The sequence below is a fragment of the Rhinatrema bivittatum genome, chromosome 4 (genome assembly GCF_901001135.1).
Source record: "Rhinatrema bivittatum chromosome 4, aRhiBiv1.1, whole genome shotgun sequence".
Taxonomy (NCBI): Eukaryota; Metazoa; Chordata; class Amphibia; order Gymnophiona; family Rhinatrematidae; genus Rhinatrema; species Rhinatrema bivittatum.
In genome coordinates, this window is record NC_042618.1 from 253280056 (window position 1) to 253300599 (window position 20544).

General features: G+C 43.3%; 1 long non-coding RNA gene across 12 annotated transcripts in view; it reads left to right on the forward strand.

Moving 5' to 3' along the window:
• Positions 1-20544, forward strand: part of LOC115090657 — a 117965-nt gene that overhangs the window by 76050 nt on the left and 21371 nt on the right. For 10 of the 12 annotated variants that reach the window (XR_003856456.1, XR_003856449.1, XR_003856455.1 and 7 more), the window contains one exon: positions 15216-15309. This is a non-coding gene — a long non-coding RNA (uncharacterized LOC115090657). Of the gene's footprint in view, positions 1-3233; positions 3320-15215; positions 15310-20544 lie in introns of all 12 variants that reach the window. The other 2 variants (XR_003856447.1, XR_003856452.1) reach the window with 1 other exon arrangement.

The following is a 20544-nucleotide window of genomic DNA, read 5'->3' on the forward strand; positions in this document are numbered from 1 at the left end:
TAAAAGGAAAATCATGAATAGATGATGCAGAATTCATCTGTTTGAGCAATAAAGCTAAACCTGCAGCTGTAATGAAATTAAACACCGAAGGCTTGCTTGTAAAATGCTGCTAGTTGTGGTAGAAGGCAAGGAAAAGCCCACAGTAGCAGATGGAATGGAACCCAGAATGAATGTTTCGAATCTTGTCCTCAAAGCTACATGCAAAATCCTTAGGAAGTAGTATCTCTATATGTGATGAAACAGATGCATATTTTATATGCTGTATATTTTAATTTTATTTGTGAGAATGTTTTTAGTTAGTATTATCATAATTTGTTACTTTTTTATTGTTATTTTAATTATTGGTTTGAATTTGTATCTCTATTTACTGCTTTTTATTTTTTATATGTTAATTAAATTATACTATGTTTCTTTAAGCCCAAAAATCAACCTGCAGACCTGCAGACCCTACCCACTAGGGAGTGGATAAGCAGGGCAGGTCCCTGACCTCACTCACAAACTCCCAGCAGGGTTTGCTGGAGTCCTAAGAGCAGACCCAAAAATCTAACTTAGGAAAAAAAACTTCCAACACCTCCAATAACTTGAAAAGTAACTCACACTGCCCCCAGAGCTCTCAGGAGAGAGTGCTTATAAAACCCTCACAAAGGGTTTGGACCTTCCAGCACCCTTAAAGAGAGGGGCAGTACAGAATGGGGCCTCCCTTCACTGGTTAATCTATACCTCACTAACTGAAACAGGAATACCCAGGGCCATGCTAGCAATTCCACTAGAGGGTCCATTACACATTATAAAGATAAAGTAGTTTGGTAAGCTTGCTTGTGTCTGCATCTTTTTTTTTTTATTGGGTGAGAGAGCAGAGTAGTTCATTTTTTGCTCTGCTATGTCTACTTCCGGCTCATCTCCTCTCCTTCTGTTCCTGACATGCTGCCTAAGAGGGAGGGGCTGGATCAGGAAGTATAGGGCTGCTCTCTGCTGAGTGAGATGGGAGGCAGGAAATCTTCAGCCAGCCTGATGCCTCCTTATCGTTTCTGCCCTAAGCACAGGCCAAGTATGCCTATTGATAAGTCGAGGCCTGTTCACTATACCATCTGCTCAACCACTTTTCAGATTCCACTGACCAGTGCAAGGATTTGGAAACACCTTAGCTTCTTATTTTATTTTATGTATTTTAGGTGAGGGATGGTACCTCCCACAGGGAGGAGCCCCGTGAGCCTCACCGTCGGGAGGCCAGGTCTCAGCTGCTAGGTGTGCAGGTCAGCAGGTACTGGAGAGGAAGAGAGAGAGAGAGGCACTGCCCGCGGAGCGGGGAGTGCAGGCAAGAAAGTCACACAGACACAGAGGTGCCACAGGGGCTGTGGAGTGGGGTATACCCTCAGGAGAGATGGTACGGTAGTGGTCCGCGATGAGGGTTCCTCAGTAGAGATGATACGGTAGTGGTCTGCATAGCGGGGTACACCGATGAGGGTTCCTCAGTAGTGAGAATACGGTAATGGTCCGCAAGTGAAGTACTCACAGTGGAAGTAGTGATGGTTCCAGAGAAAGCCCCGGGGAGCGGGGCAGGCAGCGATCCTAGGCACATGGCCCTCCGAGGAGCGGATAGCCAGAGATGAGGAAGTGGCCCCCGAGGAGCGGGTACCCGGGACGTCTCACGCCAAGGAAACAGGAGCTGGAACGGAAGTCCTTAGTGAGCAAAGCGGATTCAGCAATGAGGGAACTCGTTGCCAAGTCATAGGCAGACAGGGCCAGCCGGCTTAAGCGTCCACGATGAAAGACGTCATCCGGGTGGGGGGGGGGGGGGGGGGGGCGTGCCCCCGAGGTTCCCGCCATGACGTGGATAAGACTGACCCGGAAGCGCGCATGCGCCTAAGGAGCTCCAAGGGCAAGATGGTGGTCGGCAGCGTCCATGCCGTCCAGGGAGAACCGGGAACAGGGGTGGACAGGCCGGCAAGAGGTGAGCAATAGCAGTCGCAGCCTTCTGCGACCGACGGGCATAACAGTCCTTTTTCTCATAACCTCACACTCTATCCAGAGAGGGAGCTCCAGTATCCTTGAAGTAGCAGCCCTCCAGCTCATAAAAAAAATGAAGAGATTGGGAGGCATTGTTTATTCACAGAATCGGAGATAGGACTGTTGACCAGATGGCTGACTTCAGGTCCCAATACTAGAGGCAAAGAAACCTTAGAAAAACAGGAAAGCATATCCCATTCTACTAAGGACTTCCAGATTAAAGATGTTCCCCAGCTCATCCTACAGCAGGGAAGGAATAACCTCACTCACACTGGAAAGTAGCTCTTCTAAAGTGTTTTTCTAAGCTGATCAGGCTACTGAAGCAAAAGATGGATTAGTAAGGCTTTGCCCTTTCAGTGACTAGCACTATATCACAGCTTTCAAAATATATGGCTAGAAGGAGCAGCCTCTCTGAAAGACAGCATGAACGGGCCCATGAAAGGAACTACAGAAAGGATTCATGTTATAATCTGTGGTGTCCTCAGTATATATGTTCAGAGCTAATGAGAAGTGGGTTCAGCAACTGAAAAGAGAGAACCTCATGGCAGGAAGAGACCAGAACAGGATGTTTCATTTAGGGTTTCTGATTTTAAAAAAGCATTTACACATTTAACGTTGGGTTTTACATTATGAACATTTTGAAAATTGGAGACTTTCCTTTCTTTGAAAAGTAAAGTGCTAGCTCTTGGAGCCTCTTTCTAAAATTTCCTTGTAGGCGTTTCATTACTTTACAATCTAATAAGTTTATTTTCATAGACCCTTTGCATTTAGCATCTTTTATTGTTAATAAAAGTATGGAGTGTGGGTTGGAAGCTTAGCTTTTGGGGTGATTAATTAGGCTTATAGAGAATTGGTAAGTTACTCCTTATTCTCTTGTTTTGTTTTTTTCCTGTATGATACAATGTATCTTTTCTTTTTGGTAATGCTCTCCCTATTATGTTTATACAATATGTTGCAGCCTGGTTTTTTATTTGTATACATTTCATTAATATGCTGCTGACTGCAGTGTATATTTCCATGTATTTCATTGTATTAAATGAAAACCCAATAAAGATTTAATTTAAAAAAGAAATACAATTTTGAAAATTGCTACAATATATGCCATTGAATTGTCCATAGGATATTCATGTGTGAGTGCACCTTACATGCGTAAATGGCTTTTTAAAATTGCTATGATAGTATGTTACATTTACATGTATAACACCTTTTAAAATTACCTCCTTAAGGCCCAATTTTAAAAACCCGGCACGCACCAAGACGGGGCAGACATGCACGTGGCCGGGATGTGCGCTTGCTGTGGGGATTTGAGCAGGTAAGTTTTAAAACAACAAAAAAATTTAGCTGGGTTAGGGGTCAGGGTGGATAGGGAAAAAGGAGGCAGGTTAGCTAAGGGGTTTAGGAAGTTCCCTCCCAGTCCGCTCCTTTATTGGAGCGAACTGGGATGGAACTGGGGAAAGGGCATATCGCTTCACCGCACGCTTCTTGTAAAATTTGGCCCCCTTATGCATGTGAGTCAGCGCTCGTGAACACAGATTTGCACTGATATAAAATCAGGTGCGCATGTATGCGTGGGTAGCGGATACATGGACGCCATCACGCTGGTTTTAACCAATAAACCATGATAATAATAATAATTAAAAAAAAGAGATAAACACCAGAAAAACAACACTTCCTCTAGTACCCTCTCACCTCTCCTTTGCCTATCCTGGATCTTCTGCTTTGTTTTTGTGCCTTTTCCACTCTTCAGCTGCACAAATATATGTATTTGATTCAACTAGAAACACAGATAAAAAACAGTTTTTGGTACCCACAAAGAACCTCAATCAGCTTGAAAATAAATACCTAAATTTACAATTTATAAACAACTAAAATAAGAAGCTCTAATTTTATTATATGTTATGGGCTCAGATGTAGAGACCGGACAGTGCTTGTGAAACCATATCAACTTCTTGATTGGTTTCTGCTCCCTCCCCATGAAACCCTCCCTCACACTGGTTCCTCCTCCTTCCACCCATAACTCCCTCATTAATCCTGGTTCCTCCTCCCTCACCCTATGAACCCTTACTCTCCCTGGTTCCTTACAAACCTCTCACTCACCCAGGTTTACTCCCCCCTCCAAAACCCCTCACTCCCCCTGGTTCACTACCCCCCACAAACCCCTCATTCACACTTGTTCACATCCTCCCCCCACCCTACGAATTCCACACTTACCTCCGCTCACTTCCCCCCATATCCAGCTCACTCACTCCTGTCCACATCTGGCAGGTTAAAGTCACCACGGCTTTGAGTGAATTCCTCGGAAATGCAGCAAATATGTGACATAGCAATATTTTGTGCAACACCTTCTGGACATTAAGGGGGTCATTTAAAAATGAATTTATGCTTGTAAAACATTGTTTTACGCATGTAAATGGGCTTTTTGAAAATCACCTCAGAGGTTGTATGTGTACAAGTACGCATGGAAGCAATTTTGCTCACACTTTTACACATACTGTAAATAATTGTTCCTGGGGGTAGAGCTGGGGTAGGGAAATCATTTAAGCACACATTTTTTATTTTTGAATGTAAGCACATAAAGGGGAAGATTTTCAAAGGGGTACGCACGTAAGATATGTGCGTACCCCCCGAAAACCTGCCCCAAGCTCCCCCTACGCGTGCCGAGCCTATGTTGCATAGGCTGCCGGTGTGCGCAAAGCCCCGGGATGCGCGTAAGTCCCAGGGCTTTCCTGGGGGGCGTGCTGGGGGCGTGTCACGGCATGCGCACCATCGGGGGCATGTCGGGGGCATGTCGGGGGCGTGTCGTGGCCGGTGCGTCATCAGGGGCGTTCCGGGGGTGTGGCCACGGCCTCCGGACCAGCCCCCGGACCGGACCATGGCGCACTGGCAGCCGGCCCAGAGCACGCAACTTACGCCTGCCTCAGGCGTAAAGGATACGTGCGGCTATGCACGTATCTATTAAAATCCGGCGTTCTTTTGTTTGCGCCTGGTGCGCGAACAAAAGTACGTGTGGGCGTACTTTTATAAAATCTACCCCAAAGTGGTCTAGCAGGTGTAAATGTGCATGATTATGCTGCACAGTTTAATTAATTTTCACAGTGGATCTGAGTTGGGCTGTTCTAAAATGCGATGAATTGAGCTCTATTAATGACCATGGCTTCATTTGAGAATTTGGAGAAGGCTTCAAAATGCATGATGTAATAAGGATTGTAATATGAGAGTATGATCTATGGTATAAGGGTTTTAGAAATTGGGGCTTAACATAAGGGGAGAGGGGAAGGATAGCATTGGAAACCTGCATGGGGCTTAACATAAGGGGAGAGGGGAAGGATAGCATTGGAAACCTGCATGCTTAATTTAGGAGCGTCTTGGAGGTATATAACAACATATCCATAATGTTAATGGTGTTAAAATAATGTATTAAGTTAGTTACTGAAAGGTGCCAAAATGTTGGAATCTGAAAGGGTGCTGCAGTCTTGATATGAAGTTTATGATGGTTGCTTATATGTTTGTTCTGGAGAAAGGTGCAGAATAGATTCAGGGAGCTGGGAAATGGTTCTTGTATATAGAATGCTTATTAAAATGAATGCAGGAGATTAAATGAAAGGATGCATGTTTACAAGGGGGAGAAAGAAAATTGAAGAAATGTCTGGAATAAGTGAGCTGATGAATCTGAAAAGTAAATGAGTGGAAGATTAAAGGGATGTGATTAGGTTTTGTAAGGAAATGCTTCAAGGACTTGATTCCTCAAGGCCTTTTCGCCTAGACACAGAATGAGAGGAAAGATTTGGTGAATCAAGCCCATAATGTTAGATTGCTGTTTTCAAATTTAATAGGAGGAAATGCAGTCGTTTATGGGAAATGCAGGGTGTGGGAAGAAAAAATTGAATAGTAGATTCCTCTTTCAGCACTTCTGAATGCAACTCATGGAGCCAAATGTTTGTTCTAGGCTAATTTTACTGTTTATAGTATGTTCTGAGAGGATTTTACTGCAGAAATTGCACAAGGTTTGGTATATGTTGTTTGCTGATATTGAAATGATGTGGTACACATAAAGAATGCTTCTTATTATAGCGATAGTATCCTCTTAGATGAGTTCATGTAATATTGCATTGAATTCAAAATAACTTTTTATATATTTATTTACACTTTGAACACAAAAATATTAAAACAAAGATCTGAATCTTTCTTCTTTTGAATACTTTTTCTCATCTACCATTTGTAATAAGTAAATACTATATTTTGGTCTTCTGCTGTTACAATATGTTTTTAATGACTTGCAAAGTGTTATGGCCCTCGGCGGCGGCAAGCCGCGACCGGGGCCCGGCTCTTACCGGCGCGGCAGACCGCCTTGTCCACGCTAACGGTGTCCTGCTTCAGCGGGTGTTCGCCACTTCAACATGGCCGCGGCATCGGCCGTCCTCCTGGGGCTTCTGGCTCCGCCCCCTCTAGGGCTATATGCGGCAGAAGAGGATTTGCTAGAGGAGTCATTCCTGTGTTGGGATTGGCTCCTCTCTTGGAGTTCCAGCCTTTGGGGACTATTTAAAGGCAAGGTCTGCATCTCAGACCTTGCCTTGACTTCATCTTAGCTCTCGTGGTTTGTTCCTGAGTTCTGTTCCTGTGTTTGTCCCTCCGTGCTTGATTCCTGGACTGGCTGCGGTGTATTCTTCTGGCTCTCGACCCCTGGACTGGCTGTGGAGAGTCCTTGGCTCTCGACCCCTGGACTGGCTGCGGTGTATTCTTCTGGCTCTCGACCCCTGGACTGGCTGCGGAGAATCCTTGGCTCACGACCCCTGGACTGGCCGCGGAGTATTCTTTGGTACTGGACTTTTGGGACCGGTTGTGGAGTTCCCCTTGGCTCTGATTGCTGGACTGTGTATACCGATTCCACGACCTGCTGGAGGCGCCAGCTCCGCTCTGTTTTCCCTGACCTGCTGGAGGTGCCAGCTCCTGATCCCATGACCTGCTGGAGGTGCCAGCTATCTGGACCACACGACCTGCAGGAGGCGCCTGCATCCAGATTTCCCTTCTCCCATCTCTTGTGAGTCTTGGAGTCGGCCTCGCCTTCCGGTGGCTGGACGCACATTCATCGCCGGATCAAGGGTCCACCTCCCAAGGCATAACACAAAGGTATCTTACAATCATGATACATCAAACTTCTTGTCCTGTAATCTCTGTGTACCAGTGTTTTGTTCATTTTGAAAACTGGAATAAAGATATTGACAAGGGAGTCTTCTGAGACTTCTCCAGTGCTGAATATCCATTTCATGAAATTTAAGAGAGATTTATCTTCTTCCTTTCCAACATTCTATAGATATTCCACAAGATGTCATCAGCTCCTAGCATGTTATTTTTTTTTTTGCACACTTTTTATCACATTTTTTATTTTCTCCTCATTGACCTTACTTATATTTTCTTTATTAGTAAATAGAGGGTTTGGGCTTTTGTTTTTCTATATTCTCTTCCCCTATTTTGAAAATTGTCTTAGGGAATAGCCACTGCTATTAATTGCATCAGTAGCATGGGGATCTACTTAGTTTTTGGGTACTTGCCAGGTTCTTATGGCCTGGATTGGCCACTGTTGGAAACAGGATGCTGGGCTTGATGGACCCTGGGTCTGACCCAGCATGGCAATTTCTTATGTTCTTATGTTCCTTCTTCTATACTAAATAAACTTCCCTATCTTTTACACTTAATTCCACTCTACAGTTGTCATATGTTTTTTAACTTTTTAATAAGTGACTATATTGTTCTTTACATTTTTGTTTTAAAAGCATCTTTCTTTTGCCTCATTACAACCTTTTTCAAGTTCTAGATTTACTTTCTTATATTTAGCTTTGCTGTTCTCATTGCTCTGCCATTTATAACGCTTCTTTATTGACATTTTATTTAGGATTTCAGTAGCTATCCATGCTTCTTTCCCTTTCCTTTCTGCTTTTTCACAAGTTATTATTTTCTCTATGCAGGTTTGCATTTGTAAACAAATTCTGTTTGGGTTGAATCTATTTTTGTAATTGGTTCTGGAGCTCTGCTTTTGTTGCACTGCACTTGAGACATTCCAGATTGCAGTTTATGTTATCCTTTTTCACACATTTTTTTTCTTTAACTTCATATTTGCCTGGATTCAGACAAGTGGCATGTCTAGGCAAAAGTAATTGGGGGTGGGGCAAGTCAAAATAACATCCCCACACTCATGTCCACCATCACAACATGTCCTCAGGTCTTTAAATTAGCTACTTCAGACAATAAGAAAAAGTCCCCAGGGCCTTCTCTGCAATTTTAAAAGCCTCAGCCAGGTTCAACTATCTCGAGTACCATTAAAATTGTTTGATAACCTCATTCAAGCAATCCTTCTATATGGACATGAGAATCTATACAGGAAGGGAGAGAATCTCAATATAAATCCCACACTTCCAGTTCTGTGGCAAACTCTGCATTCACAAAACTTCCCCTAACAATGGACTTAAGCCACTGACCCACACAACTCACCAAAGAAAATGATATATATTCAAATTCTAGTGTCAGGAGATGACTTCACTAAAGCACTGCTGCTGCTCCTGCTGCTGGCTCACATCGGGAGGAGCAGGGCATTGCTACCCCACATTGGATCAGGCAGGGGTTTGGTTACCTCTGCCTGATCCATTGCGATGCCTGTGATTTGGACAGGACTGTGATTTGATTCACAGTTTGCTCCAGGATTACTCTTTGCAGTCTTTGTACCATTACTGAATCTGTTCTTAATGATTATATCATTGATTTGAATTTCAGTATTACTATCTGGTGATGTCCATGCATGTCTTGTTATCGTGTTTGCTCACACCAAGTATTAGTTATAAATCACAGAAAGAGCAAGACAGGCAACAATATCTAAGAGAAGTTGAGAAAGTAATCAGGTATTGTGGAGCGCTAGGAGAGCGGTCCCACTTACCAAGAGGTGTGTGTTCTTGGGCCATGGCTCGACCTCAGAGGAACTCCGAAGAAGTGCCACAGTAGGCGAGGCATGCCCGAGCATGGGCTGGACAGGAGCGAGACTGGAGATACTGACCCTCCTCCGGACCTGCATGCTTCGGAAGACCAACAATGCAATGATGGTCTTATGAACAGTCCTCCAACCGTTCCAAGCCCTTTCGGACCTGCCGCAGGGTAGGCAAGAAGTGGCAAGCCGGATGGAGGCCAGGGCAGCAAAGACTGGAACATGGAGATTCACACAAGACTCAGGGACGAGGTACTTGGATGCGTAGACTCAGGAATAGATGTAGACTCAGGAACGGGGTACTTGGATGCACAGACGTAGACTCAGGAATAGACGTAGACTCAGGAACGAGGTACTTGGAGGCACAGACGTAGACTCAGGAACGAGGTACTTGGATGTACTGACGTAGACTCAGGAAAAGACGTAGACTCAGGAACAAGGTACTAGGCTTTCAGAAGACTCAGAAACAAGGTACTTGGCTTTCGGAAGACTCAGGAACAAGGTATTTGGCTTTCGGAAGACTCAGGAACAAGGTACAAGGCTTGCATCATGAAGCGCCTTACTCAGCCCGCCCGTGGGGCTGGTCGCAGATCACGACATGGCTTGCCACGGGGTACCAAGCGTACAGAAGATTCAGGAACGAGGAACCAGGGGTTCAGGAGAGCAAGACAGGATCACGGACTTCAGGATCAGGAGAAGTAACATCAGAGCTGGGTCACGGACATCAGGAACAAACATCTGGACTGGAACACAGATACTGGATCAGGAGACAGACCTTAGGGCTGGAACACGGACATCTGGAACAGCAGGTGAACATCAGGACTGGAACGTAGACAATAAGACAAGATGAGGAGCTCCAACGAAGAACAGGAAACACAGGACCTTGAAGAAGAGCTGGAACAAGGACGACTCCTGGAGCGAAGGACAGCAGGATCCCAGGAGTGACCAACTCCTTGCGAAGGCAAAGCTGGAATGGACGCTGAGCCCTTTTGTAGGGCTGAAGAGGACAACGCCCAGGGAGGGGTCAGCAGAGGGCCACACCTGGCTGGCCCTTGAAAAACAGACGAGAGGCACGCACCCGCACCTAAGGAAAGCTGGATGAAGAGAAAGCTGGAAGCTGGTGGCGTCTTCAGCCATGTGGAAGGCCGAGGAAGCAAGGCAGAAGCGGGGCAGCCCTGCCCTGAAGCTGGACGAAGGGCAGGCTACTGGAGCGACTTCCAGCCACGAAGAAGACAGAGCAGGAAGAGAAGGAAGGCTGCAGGACGAGCAGGCAGCTGTAGAAGATGCAGGCACCGGCAGGGACGGCCTCCCTGCCGGGCGAGGACCCCGGCATCGAGTGCATCGCGTCGGGGAAGAGCAGGAGCGGCAGCAGCTGTCTCGGCCGCATGGGAGAGTTTCCGGTGGCTCGACCCTGCCTCGCAGGGCTGGAGGCAGCTGGGGAGGAGCCCGGCGATGGCGGCACACCCGCCACGAAGAGGATAGCGTTAACAGCCCGACTGGCCGCGGAAGGTAAGTAGCCTGCCCGCGCTCCTCGTGGGCAGGACCGCAACATCAGGAGAGTGAAGATGTATATGGAAGAAAAATAGCAAAGACAGTAAAACAGGGGGACAAGAATTTTTTTTTAGATACATTAGTGATAGAAGGAAATGCAAAAGTGGCATTATGAGACTCAGAGGTGAAGGGGAGGAATATGTAGAGGCTGTTGAGAAAAAAGCTGAATTACTAGGATAACAGAAAATGGACTGAAATAGGGTTGGAAGTGAAATAAACCTCAATTTCCAAAAAACTATGTTCATGAGGATACATCTGAGGGTATTAAGGGAACACAGAGGTTTTGGTAGCTCCACTAATTGACCTCTTCAATGTTTTTTTAGATTTGGGAGTAGTTCTGAAGTGCTGGAGACAGGTGTTATGGTTCTTCTTCTCAAAATTTGAAGTAAGTTGGAGACTGAGAACTTTAAGCCAGTTAGTCTGACCTCTGTGTGAGAACATTAATGGAATCGTTACTAAAACAGAGGATGGTACAGATTCTGGAAATTTACAAGATGTGAGGCAGCCTGATTTTAACAGAGGTAGGTCTTGTCAGACAAACATAAGAACATGCCATACTGGGTCAGACCAAGGGCCCATCAAGCCCAGCATCCTGTTTCCAACAGTGGCCATTCCAGGCCATAAGAACCTGGCAAGTACCCAAAAACTAAATCTATTCCATGTTACTGTTGCTAGTAATAGCAGTGGCTATTTTCTAAGTCAACTTAATTAATAGCAGGTAATGGACTTCTCCTCTAAGAACTTAACCAATCCTTTTTTAAACACAGCTATACTAACTGTACTAATCACATCCTCTGGCAACAAATTCCAGAGTTTAATTGTGCGTTGAGTGAAAAAGAACTTTCTCCGATTAGTTTTAAATGTGCCACACACTAACTTCATGGAGTGCCCCCTAATTTTTCTATTATCTGAAAGAGTAAATAACCGATTCACATCTACCTGTTCTAGATCTCTCATGATTTTAAACACCTCTATCATATCCCCCCTCAGCCGTCTCTTCTCCAAGCTGAAAAATCCTAACCTCTTTAGTCTTTCCTCATAGGGGAGCTGTTCCATTCCCCTTATCATTTTGGTCACCCTTCTCTGTACCTTCTCTATCACAATTATATCTTTTTAGAGATACGGCGACCAGAATTGTACACAGAATTCAAGGTGCGGTCTCACCATGGAGCGATACAGAGGCATTATGACTTTTTCCATTTTATTCACCATTCCCTTTCTAATAATTCCCAACATTCTGTTTGTTTTTTTGACTGCCGCAGCACACTGAACCGACGATTTCAATGTGTTATCCACTATGACGCCTAGATATCTTTCTTGGGTGGAAGCACCTAATATGGAACCTAACATTGTGTAACTATAGCATGGGTTATTTTTCCCTATATGCATCACCTTGCACTTATCCACATTAAATTTCATCTGCCATTTCGATGCCCAATTTTCCAGTCTCACAAGGTCTTCCTGCAATTTATCACAATCTGCTTGTGATTTAACTACTCTGAACAATTTTGTATCATCTGCAAATTTGATTACCTCACTCATCGGATTTCTTTCCAGATCATTTCTAAATATATTGAAAAGTAAGGGTCCCAATACAGATCCCTGAGGCACTCCACTGCCCACTCCCTTCCATTGAGAAAATTGTCCATTTAATCCTACTCTCTGTTTTCTGTCTTTTAGCCAATTTGTAATCCACGAAAGGACATAGCCACCTATCCCATGACTTTTTACTTTTCCTAGAAGCCTCTCATGAGGAACTTTGTCAAACGCCTTCTGAAAATCCAAGAAGACTACATCTACAGGTTCACCTTTATCCACATGTTTATTAACTCCTTCAAAAAAGTGAAGCAATTTTTTTGACTGGGTGACCAGAGAATTGGATCAGGGAATTAGGATTTCAGAAAGGCCTTTGACATGGTTCTGCATAAACGACTTATAAATAAACTGAGCATCCTTGGTATGGGCCCTAAAATGACAGACTGAGTTGGAAACATCTTGTGAGTTAGTATAAGATAGTTGCAGTCTTTTTTTAGTTTGGGAGAATATCATGATTGAAACCATTTGCATGAAGATATGGTTTATAGATGGAATGTTATTAAAACTTCATTGTGAGTGTATTTTGAATATTTTATAAATAAGTATTTATACTGAGTTTTCATTTCTCGTTTATTTATAGGTATTTTGTATTAAGAATGGCATGTTGAATTGGTATTACCATTTTTGAGCGGCATAGTATGGGGAGAACATTAAGTAAGAAGGTGAAGGATTTCTGTATTAAGAACATTTTGGAGATTATCATGTTTGACAATAGTTTAACAGTATTGCAGAATCAATGGAAATATATTTCAAGATTGAAAGAGGAGAGAGGTTAACCTCCATATGAAGTGGTTTGAAGACATGAGGAATATATGTTGATGATATTTATTTGTGTTACACAAAGGTATTTGATTATTCCCCTGAAGAAGCCCAGGGTTGGGTGAAACAAGGGACACTTATTGGGGTTTGTTCTGAATTGGGGTGTTTTTTTGAAGCCAGATGGTACATTGGATTGAGAAGTCGAAGCTCTAATAATAATGTAGTGAGGATAATTTGTGGGACAGTTTATTGGAATAAGGGATATTGATCTTTTGATCAAATTCAGATAATTACTTGTGTTAGCATTTTCTGCACTAAGGATATAACAGTTTATTATATTGATTTTATTGTAATTGGGTAGTATGAGTATACATGATTAATAGGGATGTGAATCGTATTTTGACGATTTAAAATATCGTCCGATATATTTTAAATCGTCAAAAATCATTAGGGCCACGATACAATACCAATTCCCCCGATTTATCATCAAAAAATCGTAAATCGGGGGAAGGGGGAGGGCAGGAAAACCGGCACACTAAAACCCCCTAAAACCCACCCCCGACCCTTTAAATTAAATCCCCCACCCTCCCGAACCCCCCCCCAATGCATTAAATTACCTGGGAGTCCTCCGTAGCGGCGGTCCGTGGCTAAATCGGGGGAAGGGGGAGAGCACGAAAACCGGCACACTAGATCGTGAGGTCTACAGCCGGCGCCATTTTTCAAAATGGCCGCCGCAAAATGGCGGCGGCCATAGACGAAAACAATTTGACGCAAGAGGTCGTTCCGGACCCCCGCTGGACTTTTGGCAAGTCTTGTGGGGGTCAGGAGGCCCCCCCAAGCTGGCCAAAAGTTCCTGGGGGTCCAGCGGGGGTCAAGGAGCGATTTCCTGCCGCGAATCGTTTTCCGTACGGAAAATGGCGCCGGCAGGAGATCGACTGCAGGAGGTCGTTCAGCGAGGTCCGGAAATCTCGCGAGGGTGCAATTGGCTGGCCCCTGTCACATGGTAGGAGCACTGGATGGCCGGCGCCATCTTTAAAGATGGTGCCGGCCATCTTTACTCATCAGCCCATAGTATAATATGGACTGATGAGTAAAGATGGCGCCAGACATCCAGTGCTCCTACCATGTGACAGGGGCCGGCCAATGGCACGGATATCCTGTCACATGGTAAGGGCAAAGGGGCATCGGCGCCATTTTTTTTTTTTTTTAGAACAGCTGATGCCTGGGAAATCTTTCCCCGAGGCCCCCCTGGATCTCTCCCCGAGGCCCCCCGAGGACCCCCTGGACCACCAGGTAACTTTAAAAGGTTTTGGGGGGGTCGATTTAAAGGGTCGGATGGGGTTGTTTTTTCTTGCGGCGCGGGCCTCCGTAAAAAAAAAAAAATAGCGATGGGTCGGGGGGGGGGGGGGTCGATTTAAAGGGTCGGATGGGTTTTTTTTTTCTTGCGGCGCGGGCCTCCGTAAAAAATAATTAGCGATGGGTCGGGTCGGGAGGGGGGGGTGTCGATTTAAAGGGTCAGATGGGTTTTTTTTTTTTTTTTTGCGGCGTGGGCCTCCGTAAAAAAAAAATAGCGATGGGTCGATTTAAAGGGTCAGGGTGGGTTTAGGGCCTTTTTTGGTGTGCCCTATTTAACGATACAATACAAATGCCCCTGACGATAGATCGTGGGCATTTGTATTGTATCGTGCACTCTAACGATTTTGGACGATTTTAAAATTATCTGACGATAATTTTAATCGTTCAAAAACGATTCACATCCCTAGTAGCCAGTTCTGCTTCAGTTCCTGCTTGCTTCAGTACTAGCCTGCTTCAGTTCCTGCCTGTCTCCTGATCCCTGCCTGCCTGCTCCAGCTCCAGCTTCCGTGATCTCCTAAGTCCCAGCGGCCGGGCTCCTACGGGCTCCTCCCGGGGGAGTACCGGCTACCAGGGTGAATCACCTAAGTCCCAGCGGCTGGACTTCTACAGGCTCCTCCCGGGGGAGTACCGGCTACCAGGGTGAACCTCACCTTCAGCTCCTGCCTGGTATCCGCCTCCCGACCTGTCACTCTCCAGAGACTATAGTACACCTCTCCCCAGTCTCTCACAGGTCGGACCAAGGGTCCACTAAACAGTTCACTCACAACAATGGTGATATACAATTTTTTTTGCTATAAAAGTGTGCTGAGATTAGAAACTGGTTGAACAGTAGGCAACAAAGTGTAGTGCTAAATGGACTTCACTTTGAGGAGAGGGGCATTATTACTATTAGTGATGTGCTGTATGGATAGGTTCTTTCAACATTTTGTAAGCAATATTGTGAAAGAACTATTGGCAAAGGGTTGTCTTTTTGCAGATGAAACCAAAACCTGCAACAGAGCGGAGACCCAGGAAGATGTGGAAAACATGAGGAAGGATCTAGCAAAACTTTAGGAATGCTAATTTGGCAGGTAAGATTTATTGCCAGAAATGCAGAGTCATGCATTTGAGTTGCAAAAATTTAATGAGTAACTTTTCAAAGGCATTTCACACGTATAAACACCTTATATATGCTTACATTCGACGTATGTACATACAAGAGATTTTCAAAACATGCCAAGTATACATGTACTTGGGAATATGCATGGGAAGTACCCATTAACAAAATGGGCATGTTGGGGAGTGATTTAGATGTTGACTCATACTTTGCTATTTTATAAAGAACATATGCTTGAATGTCATCAAGAATGTGTGAACGCTTTTACACCTGCTATTTAACATACCATATTCTAATTTGCATTGTCTTTTTGGACCTGGTGTTTGGCATGCTGGCTTCTCTTGGTGAGTGCACAGAGCTGCTTGCTAGGAGGAGAGGGAGAGGATGTGGGGATCTAAATAGGAAGTCAGTGGAAATGGAATCTGATTGAAGAAAACAGGAAACAGCATAAGCACTGGCAAGTTAGATATAAAACATTGAGAAGGATGGTAAAGACAGAATTTAAAAAGAAACTTGCTGGGGAAGCAAAAACTCATAATAAAAACGTTTGCAGGTACATTCAAAGCAAAAACCCTGCGAGGGATAAAAGGGGCGTTAAGGGAGGATGAAGCAATAGTGGAGAGACTGAATTAATTCTTTGCTTCGGTCTTTATTGAGAAAGATGTAAGGCAGATACCATGCCAGAAGTAATATTTAAAGGTGATGATTCAGAGGAAATGAAACAAATCTCAATGAAACTGGAAAATGTACATAAGAACATAAAAACATAAGAAATGCCATACTGGGTCAGACCAATGGTCCATCAAGCCCAGTTTCCTGTTTTCACAGTATTGCCAATCCACATAATAAGTACCTGGCAAGTACCGAAACATTAGATAGATCATAAGCTACTATTGCTTATTAATTTCTGTAATAGCAGTTTATGGATTTATCCTTGAGGAACTTATCCAAATCCTTTTTAAACCCAGTAACAGTAACTGCTGTAACCACATCCTCTGGCAATGAATTCCAGAGTTTAACTATGCTCTGAGTTAAAAATAATTTTCTTCAATTTGTTTTAAATGAGCTACTTGCTAACTTTATGGAGTACCCCCTGGTCCTTCTATTATCTGAGAGAGTAAATAACCGATTTACATTAACTTGTTCAAGTCCTTTCATGATTTTGTAGACTTCTATCATATCCCCTTTCAGTCGTTTCTTCTCCAATCTGAACAGCCCTAACTTCTTTAGCCTTTCCTCAGGTCCTCAAGTGTCCAGTCCTTGTCTATGGAAAAGTTGGCAACCCTAACTTCACCCTTCCCCTCCTGTTCCCTGCAGGAGAGGGGGGAAGGGAGTAACAACAGGAGGGGAACAGTTGGATTAGGGAACGGAATGCCTCTTCCTTGATCTGCTTTGTGCTCTGTCTACTCCAGGCTCTCTTCTCCCCCTCCTGTTTCTTGAAGCTGATTCTCTCTTGCCTAAGATTCTGGCACTGACCAACAGAGTCATGAGTTGAGCCTTGTGCACTCATGTATAGAAGCCCCAGTGCCATCCCCAAAATTGTAGCTGCTCTAGCAATTGCCTAGAATGCTAATGGATGATCTGACTCTGTCTTTTGCCTCCTTCCGTAAGGTTCTGGTGATCCACATGATGTCAGCCTTTGTCTCTATCATTTCTTGAATTATACAAAGATATTTTCCAGATATCATGGAGGATTTATGACATTCCAAATACTAATGTTTTAACTGTAGTCTGATAAAGGTACAGATCTGTTTGCTGTCCTACAGCCCCTTCTTCCACACTCCCTTTTGCCAAGATCTGCATTCTGCATGTTGTGTATTACCATAGTTATCCTCATGGTCTGATAAATGCTCAAGGCCCCTAGAATTGCTACATCCAACAATGCCTACTGACGATGTAATTGCCAACCTTTGCTGGCTGGAATCTTCCACTTGCCAAATTATCATCTGCTATTGACACAGAACCCAATTTTCAAAACCACTCACCCAGGTAAATGTGCCTGTCTGAAAATTGCCTGCTTCAAGAAAAGCAAACAATAATGTACTTTTCAAAATTGCTCACCAGGTCTGCTGTTACATCTAGGCAGGCTACTAAACTTTGCCCCCATAGAGGTCTTTTGGTCTTCTGTCTGATTAGACTACTTTTATGTTGTGGACCCATAATGGAATGTATATTTTTAGGTTAACTTTTCTAGATCTGCCTGTTTTGCAGTATAAGATCTAGGCTTATATTTGGAGGATATGATTCTTTACCATGCACAGTCTTCTTCTTATAGAGGCTATGCCTGATGCTTCATCATAAATTGCAGGGGAGGGGACGGTGTGCCAGTGCCAGGGAGAGGCTACATTTTGCAATACACCTGTAAAAGTATTAGCCTTCTATGACTCTCATTTATTTGTAAGAATAATGTTGTTGTGCTCTATGTATTTATTATATATCATTTAAAGTGTTTTAGTAGCAATGGGGGAATGTTACTAAACGCATAATACATACATTTTAATAGAACACAAGATGCATTTTATAGAATGGTATATTATTAGATTTTATTTTTGCATAATATTGACAGTGTATGCTGCTCTGGAAAGTTAAAAAGACAATATAATGATTACCTCATCTCATACAGGTGACATAAGTAAGGACATTCCTTGTACCAAAGAGCTGACAGTCTAAGTGAAGGGTAAATAACCCACTTGTGGTTGGAAAATGTGACTCTTCAATACATTTCCCAGAACTCTGGTTTTCTTTTCTCTATGTAGGATTTCCAGGGAAAGATGAGATTTTGCTGGCAGTGCAACTTTGGTCAAAATAATTGGCATGCCATTTGTAAATACAGGGATGAATGCTCTGAGTTTGAGGATCAGCATACTGATGTTTTAAGCAATTTAAAAAGTCAGGGTCTGTAATGAAAGGGGTAAAGAAAGATCCAAAATACCTTTTGTATAAACATTCAGGAGGAGGTCATCAAACTGAAGCGGTGTTTTTTGGAGCATTTCACCATATTCTGGATTAAAAAAGGACAAAAAAACCATTAGTGGTGAAACCAAAAATGACAGGCACCTGTCATTTTGGATATTCAAGGTAGTTATGTGCTCACTACCTATGAAAAAAACCAAGGTAGTGAGCAAGTGCATAACTAATTCAGTTTTCACAGGGAGTTCAGAAGAGAAGTAGATTCATTTGATCATAATAATCCTTTTGACAATAGAACAGCCTCTCACCTGTATGTGGTTATAAAAGTGGACAAGGCAGGTGAAGTAAACAGCGCACACATGTAGGAAACATACAATAACAAAATAATGTGTGGCAAACAACCTACTGGTCAATATTTCTTAGAAATATAAAAGGTTTTTAATTATACATACAATCACCAATATGGTATATATTTTTCGAACATACAGTCACAGTCACAGAATCATAATACACACAAGGACCCCATATAGAGGACACGTTTATAGGCTCGCTTAGTGATATGTCCAGGATCACCATGTTCTTGGAAACGTAAAGACATAATTTTTGCTTTTATAATGAAGTCCTGCCGAGTAGAGCAGATTCAACGGAGACGAAGGACTTGGCCTACCGGGATGTTAGCCCGTAGTGGGCGTGGATGATGGCTAGTATATTGAAGAAGAGTATTGCGGTCGGTGGGTTTATGATATAATGAAGTACCAAAAGAAGAGTCCTGAACTTTAATCACAATGTCGAGAAAAGGAATCTGTTCACGGTGAAAGTGGAAGTGGAATTTAAGATGTGGGTTGCGGGTGTTTAACCAGTCGTAAAAAAGAAAAAACTGAATCTCGGTGCCTGTCCATATAAGAAAGATGTCATCTATATACCTGAGCCACAAATGATGGAACTGTTTAAAAGGAGAGTCAGAGATAAACATGGACTCAAACTGGGCATCATATAAGCAGGCTATTGAAGGGGCCATTTATTTATTTATTTATTTATTTAAGGTTTTTATATACCGACATTCTCGATATACATATCAAATCAAGTCGGTTTCCATATAACAAAACTGTCGCCGGTAAGGCGTTACATTGAACAAAAGACAAAGTATTGAACAGAGAACGTGCAGCGTTACATTAAACGATCAACAGCTTATTTGAACAAAAGAACGTAAATCAATAAATATTAAGTGTAAAAAAGATATATAAAATAGACGACAAAAATTCGTCAAATAACATGAATAAATGATATGATAACTGCAAATAATTGGTGGTAAGGTTGGATTGTGCAGGAAGGGGTATACAGGTGCCAGTGTTCAATGTTGAAGGACATAAATATGGGAAGAAAGGTCCTGAGGGTATAAGGTCAGTAGTGTACTTTATATTGCACTATTTTGCTCTTTGACCTGTGTCGAAGTGTTCCCGCGATTCCGGAAAGGCTTGCCGGAAGAGCCATGTTTTAAGGTTTTTCTTGAAGGTTAGATGGCAGGTTTCAAGTCTAAGATCTGGCGGTAATGAGTTCCAAAGGGTGGGCCCGGCTGTGGAGAGTGCTCGTTTAGCTAGCGAAGTTTTAATCGGGGGCGTATATAAAGAACCTTTATAATTATATCTGATAGGTCTTTTTGATGTGTGAAGGCGGAGTGGCGAGGTAAGATTTAGGTGAGCGCTTCCCATAATATCCTTGTGGATCATAGATAATAGATAATGTCTTGAAGGTGATTCTAGCTTTTATGGGAAGCCAGTGGAGGTATCGCAGAATTGGAGTGATGTGGGCTCTTTTGTTGGTGTTGGTGAGTAGCCTCGCCGCAGCGTTTTGTACCATCTGTAAGGGTTTTATGGATGATAGCGGAAGACCAAGCAGAAGAGAATTGCAGTAGTCTAACTTGGACAGAATTATAGACTGAACTACTAAACGGAAGTCACTGAAGTGAAGGAGTGGTTTCAGATTTTTTAGCACTTGGAGTTTGAAGTAACATTCTTTAGTTGTGTTGTGAATGAAAGATTTAAGGTTGAATTGATTGTCGATGCGCACCCCTAAGTCTCTGACTGAAGGTGAGTGGTTGATGGGTGGTATTGTGGATTGTGTTGAGCTTTGGACGTTGAAGAGTGTGTGGTTTTCGTCAGACGAGATGATGAGGATTTCTGTTTTATTTGTGTTGAGTATAAGGTTGAGGCTGGATAACAAGGAATTGATGGATAGTAAGCAGTTGTTCCAATGAGCCCAGGTTTTTTGGAATGATTCTGTGATGGGAAGAAGTATCTGA